The following is a 21,173-nucleotide window of genomic DNA, read 5'->3' as shown; positions in this document are numbered from 1 at the left end:
TTTTTGACCATGACAGTTACAATGCAGGGTTACTCCAAACATTTTAGTCACCTCAACTTGCTCAATTTCCACATTATTTGTTACGATATTTAATTGAGGTTTAGGGTTTAGGGTTTAGTGAATGATTTGTCCCAAATACAATGCTTTAAGTTTTAGAAATATTTTGGACTAACTTAATCCTTTCCACCTATTCTGAAACTAACTGCAACTCTTTGTTAAGTGTTGCAGTTATTTCAGTCACTGTAGTAGCTGACATGAATTGTGACAGCTGCCCCGGGGAACTCCTGATTCTATGTGGATTTTGTTGGAGAGGCTTCCATTAAAGAAATCCCTCTGTGTTCTGTTAAACAGGTAACTCTATCCACAATAAAGTAGGAGGTGAAAAGCCATAACACATATGTTTTTTTCCAGCAGCAGACTATGATCGATAACGTCAAAAGCTGTACCGAAGTCTAACAAAACAACCACCACAATCTTTTTATCATAATATTCTTTCAGCCAATCATCAGTCATTTGTCTGAGTGCTGTGCTTGTTGTTTGTTGTCAATTTGTTTACTGTAAAATAGCATTGTATCTGGTCAACCACTATTTTTACCCCAAAATTTACTAAGGATTTGTAACAGGCTTATTGGTAGGCTTTTGAGCCAGTAAGAGGGTTTTACTATTCTTAGGTATCGGAATGGTGTTTGCTTCCTTCCAAGCCTGGGGGCACACACTTTCTAGTAAGCTTAAATTGAACATATGGCAAGTAGAAGTGGAAATATTGTCCGCTATTATCCTCAGTAATTTTCCATCCAAGTTGTCAGACCCCAGTGGCTTGTCAATGTTGATAGACAACAATACTTTGCTCACCTCTTCCACACTCACTTTACAGAATTCAAGATTACAATGCTTGTCTTTCAAAATTTTCGTCAGATAAACTTGGGTGTACAGTGTCAGCGTTTGTTGCTTACATGTCATGCGTAAATTTGCTAATCTTGCCAATGAAAAAATCATTAAAGTAGTTGGCAATATCAGTTGGTTTTGTTGTGAATGAGTAATATGATTCAATGAATGATAGAGTTGAGTTAGCTTTTTTCCCCAAAATGTCATTTAAGTTGCTCCAAAGCGTTTCACTATCATTCTTTATGTAAATTATCTTTGTTTCATAGTGTAGTTTCTTCTTCTTTTTATTCAGTTTAGTCACAGGTATTTTCAATTTGCAATGTTTGCCAATCAAACTTATTTTCAATTTCTTTTGCCTCATCCTTCTCAACCATACACGTTTTCAATTCCCCATCAATCCACAGGGATTTAAACATTTTTTACAGGACTTTTCTTAAGAGGTGGATGCTTATTAGTAACTGGAAAAAGCTATTTCATAAATGTGTCAAGTGCAACAAATAGGATTTACATCAACAACATAGGAATCTCTACATAACTTATTGTATGACCTCTTATACACTATATTAGGCCCAGCCTTTGGAACTTTGGTTTTCCTAGATATGTCTACTATATTGTGATCACTACAGCCAATGGATTTGGATACTGCTTTCAAGCTCATTTCTGCAGCATTAGTAAAGATGTGATCAATACATATTGATGATTTAATTCCTGTGCTGTTTGTAACTACCTTGGTAGGTTGACTGATAAGGCACTGGTTACAGTTTGAAGCTTTTTCTTGAGTGGGCAGCTTGATGAAAGCCAGTCAATATTTAAAATCACCCAGAAAATATATGTCTCTGTTGATAACACATACATTATCAAGCATTCCAAAGATGTTATCCAGATACTGAGTGTTAGCACTTGGTGGTCTATAGCAGCTTCCCACCAGAATGGGCTTTAGGTGAGGCAGATGAACATGTAGCCATATTACTTCAAGAGTATCATGTTATTTATGTTAGTGCAGGGTGAGCTGCACACAGTGGACTTTCTCCTAGGGCACATCGGTGTGTGTCAGACATCCTCTGGCTATTACACTCAGATATTTTATCTGATCCTGTCAAGGTCATCTATCTTCCTCAGGACTGTGTGTGAATGCAACATTAGTCTATCCCCTCACACCACATTCAGCCAGCCAGCCAGTCAATCCAATCTAGCCTGTCAATATACTGCCAAACTAAAGCACTTCTGACAGAGACGGGTTGGGGCTTCAGTTAGAATCCTTAAGTTTGACGCGCAGCAGTATGACCATTATAAGAGAGAAGGAGAGAGAGAGTATTTTCTTCAGTCAGAAGTTATTTTATTATTAATTTTAATAGCTCCATATGATGAAAGAATTGTAATAGAATACAGCCTAAAATGGTAACTAAGGACTGGTGCTGTAATAGAGGACAGCCTATGGTGGTAACTAAGGACTGCTGCTGTAATAGATGAGGGTGTATGGTGGTAACTAAGGACTGGTGCTGTGCTGAATGAACACATATGGAAAGAAACAAAGACATGGGCACACACACACGCATGCACACGCACACACACACACACACACACACACACACGCACACACACGCACACACACACACAGTCTCAGATTAATCTGATTCATTTTCACAACAGTCATTCCTGGGTCAAAATGATATTAGACAGTGTTGAGGTACAGTGCATTTGGTAAGTATTCAGACCCCTTCCCCTTTTCCACATTTTGTTACAACGTTATTCTAAAGTGTGTTGTCTCTTTGGCTATGCCGGATTAAATGATATGACATACTATTCTATAAAATCATTTTCCCGTAATTAATATTACCTGATTGAGCTAATCATGTAAATGTAATTAACTTGTCACGTTCTTTCAAAATCGAACCCAGAAGCAGACCAGGACAAGGAGAGTAGGAAGAAGGTGAGTATTTATTTACAAGTGAATGTGAATGGGTAGATATATCCAGGTGGCGTAGTGGGCAGCGGTGGTGAGTTGATGGGAGTAAATAGGTGGATCCAATGGGGTAGCGGAATCCTCAGATGACCAGGCGGGAATGGGGTAAATGATCCGGTTGAGTAACTGAAGACAGAACAAACGGAGGTAAGTTTAAGGCAAGCAATACGTAAAAAACAACAAAACAAATTCTATCCAACTTGAGGCTGATACTATGGCACAACATACTGTTCATGGCTAACGATCCGGCAGGTAATGGATGTCAGGTCCGGGCTTATGAAGAGGAGATATGATGATCAGGACCAGGTGTGCAGATAGCTGATGGGATACAGGTGCGGGTAATCAGAACTCCCAACTGGCTACATTGCCCGGCAACCAGACAGGGTGTTTTCCAGGACGGCGGAAAAAACACTCCAGGACAGAACACAGGCAAAAAACAGACTCAGGAAACGGGATTCATGACAGTACCCCCCCCCCTCCGACGAACGCCACCGGGCGGACTACCTGGAGCGCCAGGGTGGAGGCTGTAAAAGTCACGAAGTAGGTCATTGTCAAGGATCTGACGCCGAGGAATCCAACTCCTCTCCTCAGGACCATATCCTTCCCAATCCACTAAATACTGGAATCCTCGACCCCGCCATCTGGAGTCCATGATGCGGCGCACCGTGTAGACAGGACCACCTCCGATCATCCGAGGAGGAGGAGGACGAGGAGGAGGGGGCAACAGAGGACTGAGGAGAACCGGCTTGAGGCAGGAGACATGAAAGGTGGGATGTACTCTTAGTGTAGCAGGCAACTTGAGTCGGACCACAACAGGATTAATGATCTTCTCCACTACAAATGGACCAATGAACTTTGGTGACAGTTTCCTCGACTCAGTCCGTAGAGGAAGATCCCGTGTAGCCAACCAAACCCTATCTCTGACGGTATAAGTCGGGGGCAGGAATACGGCGACGATTCGCCTGGATCTGATACCGGTCAGAAACCTTAAGGAGGGCCTTCCTGGCCCAATGCCAGGTGCAGTGGTAACGACGAGTGTAGGTCTGGACAGAAGGAACCGAGAGATCCCGCTCCTGAGAAGGAAACAAGGGAGGTTGGTAACCGTACAGGCACTGGAAGGGAGACATCCCAGTGGCAGATGAAGGGAGAGTATTATGAGCATACTCGACCCAGGGTAATTGAGAGGACCAAGAGGTGGGATCAGAGGAAACAAGACAGCGCAGCGTGGATTCCATCTTCTGGTTGGCTCTCTCCGCCTGACCATTAGATTGGGGGTGAAATCCAGATGTGCGACTGACTGTAGCTCCAATGGCCAAACAGAAGGATGTCCAGACAGCAGAGGTAAACTGAGGACCACGGTCAGAAACAATGTCACAGGGCAACCCGTGGACTCTGAACACCTCCCTAACCAGGATCTCGGACGTCTCAGTGGCAGAAGGCAGCTTGGAGAGGGGAACAAAGTGGGCAAACTTGCTGAATCTATCCACAATGGTCAGAATAACCATGTTACCAACAGAAGAGGGCAACCCCGTGACAAAATCCAGGGCCAGATGCGACCAAGGTCGCCGGGGAATAGGTAGGGGGTGAAGAAGCCCAGAGCTGGCCCGATTGGTACTCTTATTCTGCGCACAAACAGGACAAGCGGCAACAAACCTCCGGGTATCTTCTCCCATGGCAGGCCACCAAAATCGTCTGCGCAGTAGCGCCATAGTCCGAGCAACACCAGGGTGACAAGCTATCGTGCTGGCATGGGACCACTGAAGGACAGCAGAACGAACCGACTCAGGCATGAACAACCGACCGGGTGGACCGTTACCGGGCCCGGGCTGTGTCCGAAGAGCCGCCATCACCTCCTCCTCAATCCTCCATGTAACGGCTCCCACGACAACGTTCTGGGGAAGAATCGTCTCAGTCTTGGCCCCACTCTCCTCCGTCTTGGAGAACATCTGGGACAGGGCGTCCGCCTTTCCGTTCTTCGACCCAGGTCGGAACGTCAGGGAAAAATTGAAGCGTCCAAAAAACAAAGCCCACCGGGCCTGACGGGAGTTGAGATGTTTAGCCGATTGCACGTAAGCCAGATTCTTGTGGTCAGTCCAGACCACAAACGGTTGCTCCGCTCCCTCCAACCAGTGACTCCACTCCTCCAAGGCAAGCTTCACAGCGAGAAGCTCCCGGTTACCCACATCGTAGTTTCTTTCAGCTGGAGAAAGACGACAAGAGTAATATAATAATAATATAATAATAATAATAAATGCCATTTAGCAGACGCTTTTATCCAAAGCGACTTACAGTCATGTGTGCATACATTCTTCGTATGGGTGGTCCCGGGGATCGAACCCACTACACTGGCGTTACAAGCGCCATGCTCTACCAACTGAGCTACAGAAGGCGCAGGGATGGAGTTTACCGTCAGTGGAGCTACGCTGGGACAGGATGGCGCCCACCCCCACATCAGATGCATCCACCTCCACAATGAACTGACGGGAAGTGTCAGGTTGAGAGAGAATCGGGGCATTGGTGAATCGGCTCTTCAAATCTAGAAATGCCCGGTCTGCCTCAGGAGACCAACAGAACTTTCTGGTGCAAGACGTCAGCACAGTTAAAGGGGCGGCCACCCGGCTGTAATCACGGATAAACCTCCGATAAAAATTTGCAAACCCCAGGAATCTCTGGAGCTGCAATCTCGTACCGGGCTGGACCCAATCCCGAACCGCCGAACCTTCTCTTGGTCCATCTTGATCTTTCCCCTGGAGATAATATATGCCATTTAGCAACCTTTTATCTCTTGGTCCATCTTGATCTGCTCTCCCCTACACAGGACCACAGATGATGTACCCGAGGAAGGACGTCGTGTGGGCGTGAAAATCACACTTCTCAGCCTTCACGAACAGACGGTTCTCCAATAACCGCTGCAGGACCTGCTTGACATGCTGAACGTGGCTAGAAAGCTCCTTCGAGAAGATGAGGATATCATCCAGGTAAACGAACACAAAAATACCAATCATATCTCTCAGAACGTCATTCACCATACTTTGGAACACAGCGGGAGTGTTGGTCAGTCCAAACGGCATCACCTGGTACTCTAAATGTTCCATCGGAGTATTGAACCCAGTCAACGACTCGTCCCCCTCTTTGATCCGAACCAAATGATAAGCATTACGTAAATCAAGCTTCGTAAAAACCGTAGCACCCTGTAAAGAATCGAAAGCCGAGCTCATCAAGGGCAGGGGATACTTGTTCTTGACCGTAATATCATTCAAACCCTGATAATCAATACACGGTCGAAGAGAGCCATCCTTCTTGCTCACAAAAAAAAATCCTGCTCCCAGAGGTGATGACGAGGGCCGAATGAGACCTGCAGCTAGAGACTCCTTGATGTAGGTCTCCAAGGCCTCACGTTCAGGTCGAGAGATACTGTATAACCGTCCCTTGGGAAAGGCAGCTCCAGGAAACAGATTAATCACACAGTCATAAGGTCGGTGGGGAGGAAGGGACAGAGCCTTCTGTTTACTGAATACTTGTTTTCAGTAAAGTATGTTTCTGGAACCAGGGACAAATCAGGAGGAGCAGAGTCACTGACCTGACTGGAAACGGCGAACAGGCAGTCCTAAGGCAGTTAGCATGACAATCAATGCTCCAACTAGTTACCTTACCCGTCACCCAATCAAATGAGGGATTGTGTTCCTTCAGCCAGGGGTAACCAAGAACCAGAGGAACATGGGGCGAGGACAGAATGAAGAAGGAGATAAACTCTGAATGATTCCCCGACAACAACATCTTAACCGGTTCAGTCCTCATAGTGATCCGTGCCAGACTACTGCCGTTCAGAGTGGTTGCTTCAATGGCTTCCGGCAATTGCTCCTTGGAAAGCCCCAGCTGTTCCACCAAGTCGCCATCAATAAAGCTGCCATCGGCACCTGAATCGATAAAAGCGTTCATCTCTAAGCTCTGATCCTTATTCATAAGGGTCGCAGGAAAACGGGGTCTGACAGGATCTTTGAGAGGTTGAAACTGGCTCGCTAAAATTCCTCCCAAAACTAGCGAGCCGGGCAGTTTAACGGGCGCTGTGGACAATCGGAGATGTAATGTCCCGAGCTACCACAGTAGAGACAGCTGTTGGTCTCACGTCTATGTTGGCGATCCTCCTTAGTTAGCCCGTGTCGCCCCACTTGCATAGGTTCCGGATCTGGTGGCAAGACCCCTCCACTAATCCCGTGTGGGGAATAGCGATCAATACTTTCTGGATCACTTCCTGAACCGAATGGTAACCGAGTTGCTGATTGATTGGATGGGCCCTACTGCTTCTCCCTCCTCTCTCGGACTCTATTATCTATTATCTACCCGAATAGATAAAGTGACCAAGCTGTCTAGGTCACTAGGCTCTGGATAGGATATCAGCTCATCCTTGAGTTGCTCCGACAACCCCTGGTAAAAAGCCACTTGTAGTGACTCCTCATTCCAACCATTCTCCACAGACAATGTCCTGAACTCGATCATAAAGTCTGCCACACTGCGAGCTCTTTGGCGAAGAGTGAACAAACGTTTAGCTGCGTCCTTACCTCGGACTGGATGGTCAAAAAGCTTTCTCATCTCTCCCGTGAACTCCTGGTATGAAGCCATGCAGGTCTCCTGTCGTTCCCAAACGACAGAAGCCCATTCCAGAGCTCTTCCACGCAGCAGTTCAATAACAAAGGCTATCCTAGCCTTGTCAGTGGCGTAAGAATGGGGCTGCAGATCAAACACTAACCCACACTGCATAAGAAACGAACGGCATCTTCCCAAATCCCCTTCATATTTATCAGGCGTCGGTACCTTGGGTTCACGAAAGGAAACCGCACCAGACACGGCAGGTGAGATGGGTGAAACAGGTGGTGAATGAATCGCCGGCAAACTGAGCTGATCCTGGATTTGTGTCAAGCTAGCAGATAAGTTCTGGATTGAACCCGCTATCTCCTGTAGCGCCGTCTTGTGTTGACCCAATGTCTTCCCCTGCTGGGTAATGGCACGGCAAATGGAGTCCAGGTCCGCTGGGTTCATCCTTGGCCGGATCGTTCTGTCACGTTCTTTCAAAATCGAACCCAGAAGCAGACTAGGACAAGGAGAGTAGGAAGAAGGTGAGTCTTTATTTACAAGTGAATGTGAATGGGTAGATATATCCAGGTGGCGTAGTGGGCAGCGGTGGTGAGTTGATGGGAGTAAATAGGTGGATCCAATGGGGTAGCGGAATCCTCAGATGACCAGGCGGGAATGGGGTAAATGATCCAGTTGAGTAACTGAAGACAGAACAAACGGAGGTAAGTTTAAGGCAAGCAATACGTAAAAAACAACAAAACAAATTCTATCCAACTTGAGGCTGATACTATGGCACAACATACTGTTCATGGCTAACGATCCGGCAGGTAATGGATGTCAGGTCCGGGCTTATGAAGAGGAGAGATGATGATCAGGACCAGGTGTGCAGATAGCTGATGGGATACAGGTGCGGGTAATCAGAACTCCCAACTGGCTACATTGCCCGGCAACCAGACAGGGTGCGTTCCAGGACGCCGGAAAAAAACACTCCAGGACAGAACACAGGCAACAAAAAAAAAGACTCAGGAAACGGGATTGTGACATAACTAGAGAGTCAGGCACCACAAAATAATATTTATAGAGCTGTTAGCTTCCAAATAAACTCTTCAAGACCTAGTAATATTTTACATCAATAGCAGTCAATATTAATCGTCATCTTAATTCAGTCTCATCTGAAGGTTGTAAATTCTTGGTTATCTGCACGAACCCTGGCTAACAAGTTGAACCGGCAATACAAAATTGGGTTTATTTATTTACTTACTAAATTCCTAACTAATCACACAGTATTACACATACACTAAATTAAATCATAACTTGATTACAAATTACGTCATAAAGTAAAACGTCCCTAGCGGGCGGTACAGATATGACAGCTTGTTACACAAAAGAAAAGGGTCTGGGTTTGAGTGAAAGAGCAGGAAGACTGAGGAACAAAGGGCGAAGCTGTGCTATCGTAAATACAGTATCTAATGCATTCTAAATTACTGCCCATTTGGAAAAGGAAAATGCAATAAATATTTACTCTTCGGTAGGTTGGTGGTAGATGGAAGGCCATGTTGCCCAATCTAGTCCTTTGTCCGTTGAAGGATGTCTCTGCTGGTAAATTGAATACGTTGTAGTAACGTTGTTGTGTGGTAGACGGGATACTCTGTCTGTTCCTTCCTAACCCTCGTTTGCAGCGGCTGTTGCTAACTCAACGGCTAGGAGGTATCACTTCTGTAGTGAATAAGAGTTCAAAGTTCATACCGTTCGCAACCAAAGCTCACGCTGATGTTGGCTTCGTTCTGTAGTTATTATCTGAACCATTCTGACATCGGACCGCCGTCCTCACGTCCTCAGAACAGGAGGTTATATTGTTGTCAAGGACTTATATAGGAAGGGAGAGGAGGGCGTGTTTGAAAAGTTTTATAGCCCATGTCCCTTCACAGGGGCGGGCCATTGATTGAGCAGAGCCCTATTTTATGAAAACCCAAAACTCACATTTTAGAAGCTAAAATCACATTTCATCCCATCACAAATAATTTCATATTAAAACATTTAAATGGAACAACAATTCAATGTGAATCCCATAACTCTGATGTGTAGACTTTCCACTGTAGAGTTTGTCATCTTATCATTGATAAGAATGTCTCAGATGTCAACCAAACTGACATCATATTCATTAAGTACCACCGCATATGTTCAATTGTTCGGATTACCAGAATATAGAGCTACCTGTTTCCATTGATCATCCTTGATGATTCTAAAACTTGGAGTCCACCTGTGGTAAATTCAATTGATTGGACATGATTTGGAAAGGCACTCACTTGTCTACATAACGTCCCACAGTTGACAGTGCATGTCAGACAAAAACCAAGCCATGAGGTCGAAGGAATTGCCCGTAGAGCACCGAGACAGGATTATGTCGAGGCACAGATCTGGGAAAGGGTACCAAAGCATTTCTGCAGCATTGACGGTCCCCAAGAACACAGTGTTCTTCATCATTCTTAAATGGAAGAAGTTTGGAAGGACCAAGACTCTTCTTAGAGCTGGCTGCCCAGCCAAACTGAGCAATCGGGGGAAAAGGGCCTTGGTCAGGGAGGTGACCAAGAACCTGATGGTCATACTGACAGAGCTCCAGAGTTCCTCTGTGGAGATGGGCGAACCTTGCAGAAGGACAAACATATCTGCAGCACTCTACCAATCACGCTTTTTTGGTAGAATGGCCAGACAAACAACACTCTGTAAAAAACACATGACAGTCTGCTTGAAGTTTGCCAAAAGTCACAAGATTCTCTGGTGTGATGAAACCAAGATTGAACTATTTGGCCTGAATGCCAAGCGTCACATATGGAGGAAACCTGGGACCATCCCTATGGTGAAGCATGGTGGTGGCAGCATCATGCTGTGGGGATGTTTTTCAGCGGCAGGGACCGGGAGACTAGAGCTACAGAGCGCTCAGGACCTCAGACTGGGGCTAAGGTTTACCTTCCAACAGGACAACAGCACACAGCCAAGACAATGCAGGCGTGGCTTCAGGACAAGTCTCTGAATGTCGTTGATTGGTCTTGCCAGAGTCCGGACTTGAAACCGATCTAACATCTCTGGAGAGACCAGAAAATAGCTGTGCAGTGACGGTTTCCATCCAACCTGACAGAGCTTGAGAGGATCTGCCTAGAAGAATGGGAGTAACTTCCCAAATACAGATGTACCAAGCTTGTAGCTTCATACCCAAAAAGACTGTAAGTTGTAATCGCTGCCAAAGGTCCTACAAAGTCTGAATACTTAAGTAAATGTGATATCAGTTTTTTAATTGTAATACATTTGCAATAGTTTTTGCATAGTAATTATGGGGTATTGTATGTAGATTGATGAGGGGGAAAAACGATTTCATCCATTTTAGAATAAGGCTATAAATATAACAAAAATGTGGACAGAGTCAAGGGGTCTGAATACTTTCTGAATGCACCGTACGTTTGGCAACTGCTACTTCCTCACGACAGCTGCTACCACACGTAACATCCTGGAGTGAAATCAGGGGAAACCCAAATGAACTGTGTCCCACGAGAATGAGAGACATGTGAAAACCAAAAAGGCCCCTGTTCATGATAATGATGGATTGACAATATTTTCTTGGAACAACACCACAAGGGCTAAACTTAGCCTCTGAGATTAAATACGCCTATGCACTCTGAGCATGTACTTCTTCACTTGCTGACTACAGTAACTCAAGTCTTCTTGACAAAGTCTTACACAACATCCTCAATGCAATCAAAGACACAATGAACACCCACTTATTCTCCACTTATCTCTTTTTTTCATATTCTGGAGAACAACATTAACATCTTCTCTCTCTCTCTCTTATTAGTCTTCTGTGACTAAAAGGCCTAGTGCTCAGGTAATTGGTGTGATTCTTTGCACGGATAATGACCACTTACAAACACACTTCAGTCACTCCACATAATACTGGTAGTGTCTTAGTTCACGCTGAGTGAGGCTCTGTTGAGAACATCTGCCTGGATACTGCTCAGCGGTGATTGTACGTTTGAGAAAATTGATTCAGTGTGAGCGGACTGACATAAAAGGCCCATAATTCCCCCGGCCGTATATCGAAATGACACTGCATAACATGAGGATAATTTCCCCCATCATGATCTCAATTCGGCAGTGACAGGGATACGAGAAGAGCTCAGTGTGAACTCCATGGAGGGGGAGGTCTGGAAGAGATGGCCCAGTCGAGAGTCTCTGAGACGGGAAAGGGTTTGAGGTCAGATGGCCCCACATCTGCCGCCATCATGGCTGCTCTTCAAAGTTTTGTAATTTGCTGGTGCTTATTGGGGCAATGGAAGCTCACTTATCTGTACATTGCTACACAGTTTCCCCACTAACAGTGTAGTGTAAGTATGTACTCAAAACAAAACGTCCACCCTTTATAAAACACAACCATTAAACCCATCTGCAAACAATATATATTTTTAGCAAATCTGTTAGAGCCAGTAGAGTCAGATCACATCTTGCCTCTTGAGTACGATGTTTCCTGCATCTTGAGAAAGATGCCTCCTGCTTCTTGAGTAAGATGCCTCCTGCTTCTTGAGTAAGATGTCTCCTGCTTCTTGAGTAAGATGCCTCCTGCTTCTTGAGTAAGATGTCTCCAGCTTCTTGAGTAAGATGTCTCCAGCTTCTTGAGTAAGATGCCTCCTGCTTCTTGAGTAAGATGTCTCATGCCTCTTGAGGTAAGACAGAAGAGAAACTGGGTGTTATCAGAAACTCAGTCCTTCCACCTCACTGCTGTAGTTCACATAATTCCACTCTTAAACTGCGATTTCAAGATATTCTGTCGTCCTTAAAATCCTCCACTCTTTTATACAGTAATTGTTTGAAAATGGTCAATTAGCTTTGGCAATGGTCTCCTCGACAAGCATTTATTTTTATTTCCCTGTGTTTTTTTGAAGTGGCAGAGGACCTGCCAAAGTATTCAAGACCTAAATGGAGGAAGCATTGCATTTTAAGCCCCTAATGTGGCACATCGGTTGAGTCACGTAGATCCACCCCCCTCAGCGCTGACACTGTGTCATTCACACAGGCTGTAATAATGCTCCTACACATTCTTTAGAGACTCAGAATGGACCAGTCACATACTGTGTTCTTGTCAGAATAAAGAATATATTTTCATGCCAGGCCGATTAATTCCACTGACTTAGTAGACGCCTAAAGTTGTGAAAGTGAATGCCGTTTCCCTGCTGTCGTTTGAACTTTAAAGCTTACTGTGTGGAGGAAGTCAGCACTGACCAGTAGAAATTACTGATCATGATTATTACTTCATTTAATTCATGTTGTTCACATATGTTCATACTGTGATCTGATAAACCCTGTGAGGTATTCTGCAGTGCAGTTCCTACAGATGTAGGATCTTAATTTGATCCCTCTTTTGTTGCTGATGTTTTTTTGCACTGCATGAAAAGCAGATGAGCTTCGTGATTTTATTTTATTATTATTTATTTTTTCACCTTTATTTAACCAGGTAGACAAGTTGAGAACAAGTTCTCATTTACAATTGCGACCTGGCATAACTTTACAATTTACATAACGTCATTGAAAATACACAGTAACACACGGTTATATTAATAGTATTGCACTTTTCATGTAACCTACTTCTGGTCAGCTAACAGCCTAACCACCAATACAAGCAACATTAATGGACTAAACATTAAAATCCTGTTGCTGCAGAAGTATTTTGCTGTGACAATATAGCTCAAATAAGGTCCTACAGCTGTACATGAAATAATGTACTTCCACATGTGTGAACTGCTAAGCAAAACAACCTTGAGCAAAAACAGCTTGAGAAAGAACAATAGTAGTTCAGACTAAAAGTGACAATTACATTTTATTTAACTTGTATTTATTCAGGGGAGCCCAAGTGAGAGCAGGGTCTTATTCTCAATGGTGCCCTGAGAACAAACAACTCAAACATGATAAATCAATCAATCAATACAACAGCAAAAGATAAACTGCATGATACAGCAGATACAGACACACCACATCTCACCAACAGTAATAACCCACCACAATGAACCAAAACACTAATAAACCACAACAATCAAACAAAACACTAAGAAACCACCACAATCAACCAAAACACTAAGACACCACCACAATCAGCCAAAACACTAACGAACCACCACAATCAACCAAAACACTAATAAACCACCACAATCAACCAAAACACTAAGAAACCACCACAATCAACCAAAACACTAAGAAACCACCACAATCAGCCAAAACACTAATAAACCACCACAATCAACCAAAACACTAATAAACCACCACAATCAACCAAAACACTAAGACACCACCACAATCAGCCAAAACACTAGCGAACCACCACAATCAACCAAAACACTAATAAACCACCACAATCAACCAAAACACTAAGACACCACCACAATCAGCCAAAACACTAGCGAACCACCACAATCAACCAAAACACTAATAAACCACCACAATCAACCAAAACACTAAGAAACCACCACAATCAGCCAAAACACTAACGAACCACCACAATCAACCAAAACACTAATAAACCACCACAATCAGCCAAAACACTAACGAACCACCACAATCAACCAAAATACTAATAAACCACCACAATCAGGCAAAACACTAACGAACCACCACAATCAACCAAAACACTAATAAACCACCACAATCAGACAAAATACTAACAAACCACCACAATCAACCAAAACACTAACAAACCACCACAATCAACCAAACCACTTGCAAAACCTGTGTATACAGAAATAAAGTTCAACATACAACTCCCTTGATATCCTCAGAGTTGCAGAAGAGAAATGTGAAGCACAATGGGTGCTGAAAGTTAAAGGACAATGACAACACATTTTTTAATCTTCAACATAGAAATGCTACCGATATTTTTTTACTGAAGCTTGTAAGAAATGACGGCGTCACCCATGATTCACCAAACAATATTTTGATATAGGAAGCAAAGTACTTTTAACATACGTTTTCGTTTCAGTCTCCTCCATCTCCACTAACCAAAGTTATATCCATAACGTTTTTTCTATGAATAATGTAAAATGAACAGCTGTACAGAAAGAGTCATGTGAAGGCCAACTAACAGAGGAGGAACTTCTAGATGCAATTAAAGCCATTAAGTCTCCAAATATAAAATAATGCTATTTCTAAAATAAGCAATAGAAAGTTGCAAGTTACAATATTCTTGCAACCAATATAATGTTATATTAATGGAGGATACAACGATCCCAGCTCTGCAGATTTTGCTGTGAAGAGTACTGTCCATATGATGCTTGTTTTTCGTTGCAGGTCTAGGAATGGCTGAACAATTGTAACATTTGCCTGGAGCTAACTCTACAGATAGTACTGCTGGGTGATTTGAATGAGTTTCATTCAAGGACCAAATATTAACAGCTGTGCCATATAGATTGCAAAGTAGTTGAGAAGAGATTCCACGGCACATTGTTTATGAACTGATACGCAAAAAGACGCCGGAATCAAAACTTTGAAAATGTTAATTAATATTATTATACAACATTCTTGGAACCAATATAATGTTATATATATGGAGGATACAATCATTCCAGCTCTGCAGATTTTGCTGTGAAGAGACAGAATCATTAGATAATTTAGTACTGTCCATATGTAGCTTGCTTTTGGTCGCAGGTCCAGGAATGGATGAAGAATTGCAGCATTATCTTGGCGCTTACTCTGCAGGTAGCACTACTGGGTGATTTGAAAAGTCCTAGTCAATCGATCAATAGTATAATAACACTTTTAGCAAAAAATTGTATCTTTAATTTACAATCTGAAGAAACTAGGAGAATAGAAAAGTGCAAATCAATCCCAGAACAACAGAAAAGGACCTTGTGAAGATGCTGGAGGAAACAGGTACAAACATTTTCTAATATCCACAAAAAAACAAGTCTTATATCGACATAAGCTGAAAGGCCGCTCAGCAAGGAAGAAGCCACTGCTCCAAAACCACAATAAAAAAGCCAGACTACGATTTGCAACTGCACATGGGGACAAAGATCCTACTTTTTGGAGAAATGTCCTCTGGTGTGATGAAACAAAAACATAACTGTTTGGCCATAATGACCATCTTTATGTTTGGAGGAAAAAGGGGGAGGCTTGCAAGCCGAAGAACACCACCCCAACCGTGAAACACGGGGGTTGCAGCATCATGTTTTGGGGGTGCTTTGCTACAGGAGGGACTGGTGCACTTCACAAAATAGATGGCAGCATGAGGGAGGAAAATTATGTGGATATATTGAAGCAACATCTCAAGACATCAGTCAGGAAGTTAAAGCTTAGTCACAAATGGGTCTTCCAAATGGACAATGACCCCAAGCATACTTCCAAAGTTGTGGCAAAATGGCTTAAGGACAACCAAGTCAAGGTATTGGAGTGGCCATCACCAAGCCCTGACCTCAATCCTATTGAACATTTGTAGGCTGAACTGAAAAAGTGTATGCGAGCAAGGAGGCCTACAAACCTGACTCTGTTACACCAGCTCTGCCAGGAGGAATGGGCCAAAACTCACCCAACTTATTGTGGGAAGCTTGTGGAAGGCTACCCGAAACGCTTGACTCAAGTTAAACAATTTAAAGGCAATGCTACCAAATACTAATTGAGTGTATGTAAACTTCTGACCCACTGAGAATGTGATGAAATAAATAAAATGCTGAAATAATGTATATCATTCTCTCTATTATTATTCTGACATTTCACATTCTTAAAATAAAAGTGGTGATCCTAACTGACCTAAGACAGGGAATTTTTTACTAGGATTAAATGTCATGAATTGTGAAAAACTGAGTTTAAATGTATTTGGCTAAGGTGTAAGTAAACTTCCGACTTCAACTGTAGATGGGAGGGGTCGAGGGTAGCCGAACGATAGGCGTAAAAACAAACAAAAGATAACTATTGTAAAATAGATTGTGTCTGTAAAATGTATATAGTATGTATAACCTGGAAGTAGAAACCTAAGTCTTGTTGTTCATTCGTTTTCATTAGGGGAGGGGTGGAAGTGTTAGTGGAAAATAATATTTATAATAAAAATATTTTTAAAAGATGTGCATACATATGCAGTACCTGTTAAAAGTTTGGACACACCTACTCAGGATTTTTCTATATATTTGACTATTTTCTACATTGTAGATAGCAAGACATCAAAACATAGCCCAATTTGGTAAAAGACCAAGTCCATATTACGGTAAGAACGGCTCAGATAGGCAAAGATAAACGACAGTCCATCATTACTTTAAGACATGGTCAGTCAATATCCGGAAAATTTCAAGAACTTTGAAAGTTTCTTCAAGAACAGTCGCAAAAACCATCAAGCACTATGATGAAACTGGCTCTCATGAGGTCCGCCACAGGAAAGGAAGACCCAGAGTTACCTTTGCTGCAGTGGATTAAATTCATTAGAGTTACCTGCCTCAGAAATGATCATGTTGTGTTGCTACCATGTTGTTGTCATGTTGTGTTGCTGCCATGCTGTGTCGTATTCTCGCTATACACCAACTCACTTGGCTCTGTCATAACCTCACATGGTCTCTCCTATCATTGCTATGCAGACGACACACAATTAATCTTCTCCTTTCCCCCTTCTGATGACCAGGTGGCGAATCGCATCTCTGCATGTCTGGCAGACATATCAGGGGGGATGACGGATCACCACCTCAAGCTGAACCTCGGCAAGACGGAGCTGCTCTTCCTCCCGGGGAAGGACTGCCCGTTCCATGATCTCGCCATCACGGTTGACAACTCCATTGTGTCCTCCTCCCAGAGCGCTAAGAACCTTGGCATGATCCTGGACAACACCCTGTCGTTCTCAACTAACATCAAGGCGGTGGCCCGTTCCTGCAGGTTCATGCTCTACAACATCCGCAGAGTACGACCCTGCCTCACACAGGAAGCGGCGCAGGTCCTAATCCAGGCACTTGTCATCTCCCATCTGGATTACTGCAACTCGCTGTTGCCTGGGCTCCCTGCCTGTGCCATTAAACCCCTACAACTCATCCAGAACGCCGCAGCCCGTCTGGTGTTCAACCTTCCCAAGTTCTCTCACGTCACCCCGCTCCTCCGCTCTCTCCACTGGCTTCCAGTTGAAGCTCGGATCCGCTACAAGACCATGGTGCTTGCCTACGGAGCTGTGAGGGGAACGGCACCTCAGTACCTCCAGGCTCTGATCAGGCCCTACACCCAAACAAGGGCACTGCGTTCATCCACCTCTGGCCTGCTCACCTCCCTACCACTGAGGAAGTACAGTTCCCGCTCAGCCCAGTCAAAACTGTTCGCTGCTCTGGCCCCCCCAATGGTGGAACAAACTCCCTCACGACGCCAGGACAGCGGAGTCAATCACCACCTTCCGGAGACACCTGAAACCCCACCTCTTTAAGGAATACCGAGGATAGGATAAGTAATCCTTCTCACCCCCCCCCCTTTAAGATTTAGATGCACTATTGTAAAGTGACTGCTCTACTGGATGTCATAAGGTGAATGCACCAATTTGTAAGTCGCTCTGGATAAGAGCGTCTGCTAAATGACTTAAATGTAAATGTAAATGTCGTCATGTGTTGCTGCCTTGCTATGTTGTTGTCTTGAGTCGCTCTTTATGTTGTCTTGTAGCTCTTGTCGTGATATGTATTTTGTACTATATATATATATATATATATGTATATATATATATATAGTACAATATATACAGTATATATATATATATATATATATATTTTTTTTTTTAAATCCCAGCCCCGTCCCCGCAGGAGGCTTTTTGCCTTTTGGTAGGCCGTCATTGTAAATAAGAATTTGTTCTTAACTGACTTGCTGACTTAACTGACTAAAGTGATGAAATAAAGGTTAAATAAAATGGAGAAAAAAAATATCGCAGCCCAAATAAATGCTTCACAGAATTCAAGTAACAGACACATCTCACCATCAACTTTTTAGAGGAGACTGTGTGAATCAGGCCTTCATGATCAATTTTCTGCAAAGAAACAAACCACTACTAAAGGACACCAATCTGATTAGTCAAAATGTGAGATTTTTGGTTCGAACCACCGTGTCTTTGTGAGACGCAGAGTAAGTGAATGGATGATCTCCGCATGTGTGGTTCCCACCGTGAAACATGGAGGATGTGTTGTGATAGTGTGGGGGTTCTTTGCTGGTGACACTGTCTGATTTATTTTTAATTCAAGGCACAGTTAATCAGCATGGCTACCACAGCATTCTGCAGCGATACTCCATCCCATCTGGTTTGCGCATAATGGGAATATAATTAGTTTTCAACAGGACAATGACCCAAAACACACCACCAGGCTGTGTAAGGGCATTTGACCAAGAATGAGAGTGATGGAGTGCTGCATCAGATGACCTGGCCTCCACAATCTCCACCACCCCATTGTGATGAGTTGGAACACAGAGTGAAGGAAAAGCAGTCAACAAGCGCTCAGCATATGTGGGAACTCCTTCAAGACTGTTGGAAAATTATTCCTCATGAAGCTGTTTGAGAGAATGCCAAGAGTGTGCAAAGCTGTCATCAAGGCAAGGCTACTTTAAAGAATCTCAAATATAAAAATATATTTTCATTTGTTTAACACTTTTTTGGTTACTACATGATTCCATGTGTGCTATTTCATTGTTCTGATGACCTCACTATTATTCTACATTGTAGAAAATAGTAAAAAATAAAGAAAAACCCTGGAATGTGTAGGTGTGTTCAAACTTACGACTGGTACTGTATTAATTACTAACAAATATTGGAATTGGAATTGATACAGACAATTAAATTGATGGAAGCTACAATCGATCTGCAACATAAAAAAATTAAAAACACAACGGGCCCAAAACACATCAGCTGGATAGATATTCAGAGTTGATTATGCTCTCAAATCAAGATTGGGTGTAATTGTTGAGGGAATTACCAGCATTTTGGCCATCAGATTGACCTGTGTCCTTGACACAAGCAAAGAACCCCTGTGTGATGAAAAAAAGATCTTCATCTTGCATGCTTTATTCCCCTTCTCCTGTGCCTATATGTGACTCGTTTCAGAAAACTAGGCATATGTCGCGGGTCAATACTTCACAGGAGAGCCATTTGAACGTGAACTTAGAAATGCCTTCTGGAACATGTGAACTTACCTGTGCCTCAATAACAAACTTGTATGCCATCTATAAATAAAAATGTTAAATTATGAGTCTAGTTAGTTTAACACACAAAAAGACAGGAACCTTCCTGCAAGCCATGATTGGCTGAGATAATGAGTGGGCTGGACATGCCCAGAGATGAGTTCGGATTGGTCTGCCATATAGCACATTTCTTTCTATTTGAGCTGGTTAGTATGTGTAGGTAATCCTGTCTGACGCGGCTTTAAAAATATATATATTGCGTAGCAGAGCATAAGTGTTACTCTGGAAGACCGAATTTTGAAATAAATTGAATTAGATTATGGTAGCTAAGGAGATGGAGAAAACACCTGTCTCGGGATTACATCTTCAAAATAACGGCAACCATGGCATCCGTGACCAGAAGAAGCATCCATCCATGATTTATACGGGTAAGATAGCCTAGCTAGCTAAATTTTCGGATATTACACATTTCTAATTATGACAAGGAGACATTTTCATTCCAAGTTAAAGTGTACTGTTATCTATTTAGCTAACATTAGCTGGCTGGCTCACTAGCTAATGTTACGTGTATGATCGTGTTATTCATATCTCAAAGCCATTTGCTTTGCTAGTTGTAGCCTAATGTTAGCTAACTAAAATTGAACCTGGCTGGTTAGCTAGCTGTAGATTCATGCAGGTTAATAACGTCATGAGTTGGGATTATGGTTCATTGCTTAGCTTGCTAGCTCACAACATGTCTTAACAAAAGACTCCACTATGCAAGTATGCATTTCAATAGAATGTCACTGCGACAACTGTTGATAGATATAGCTGGTAAATTCACTCTGGCTATCTACTCCGATTTCAAGTACTCTCGTCTGAGTGTGCCAGAGCGCAGAATAACTGACAAGTTTCCGAATGCTCAACACCCGTTGAATATGGCCGGTGTCAGTAAACATTGGCAAAATAAGTGTAAATTGTTGCCAGCAGTACAGTTGCAGTCACCAACGCTCTGGATAGAATAAAAACAGACTAACTGTCTCTGCTATGGCGAGTAAAATGGTCAGTGAGGTGTTCTCTCATTTGTGTCTGGAAGTAGCTAGCAAGCTGGCCAATGTTTCGCTGTTAGCTTGTGTGCTTGACTGCTGTTGTTAGGTCAGAATGTTCAAATCAACCCTTAAAGAGATGGGTGGGGCTAAAGTTTAAGAGAGTGTGAACGATGCTGAATGGGTGAACGTTCTCTAAGTGCATTGTTGAGGCATCTGTTGATACAGATAGGATCAAAAGAAAGGAAGCACTGCTCTCAGATCAGCTTCCTCCCTTTCCAATCTCAATTTAACATTAGAATTATTCCACAATACCATTGACAGATCAGGTCCTAGAGAGATGATACCACCTTTGGCTTCAAATATTGAGGCGGTTTATTCTAATGCTTAACCTATTGTAATGCACAAAATCAAGATTTTGTGCATCATCGTGCACGTTACACATCATGAAATAGATAGAGTAAAAAATGACAGAGAATGGCGTACAAATAGCTAAATAAAACTCAATGCAATTAATATGAACTTGATTTCAATATCATTGAAATGTATAGATATATGCAGCCTATACTGCATGTACC

At 43.0% G+C, this 21,173-nt stretch overlaps 1 protein-coding gene across 3 annotated transcripts in view; it reads right to left on the bottom strand.

Annotated features, from left to right (window-relative positions):
• Positions 1-21,173, bottom strand: part of LOC124034592 (EGF-like repeat and discoidin I-like domain-containing protein 3) — a 255,354-nt gene that overhangs the window by 76,882 nt on the left and 157,299 nt on the right. The window lies entirely within an intron of this gene.

The sequence above is a fragment of the Oncorhynchus gorbuscha genome, linkage group LG04, assembly GCF_021184085.1.
Source record: "Oncorhynchus gorbuscha isolate QuinsamMale2020 ecotype Even-year linkage group LG04, OgorEven_v1.0, whole genome shotgun sequence".
Taxonomy (NCBI): Eukaryota; Metazoa; Chordata; class Actinopteri; order Salmoniformes; family Salmonidae; genus Oncorhynchus; species Oncorhynchus gorbuscha.
This window is presented reverse-complemented; position numbering and strand designations above follow the sequence as displayed.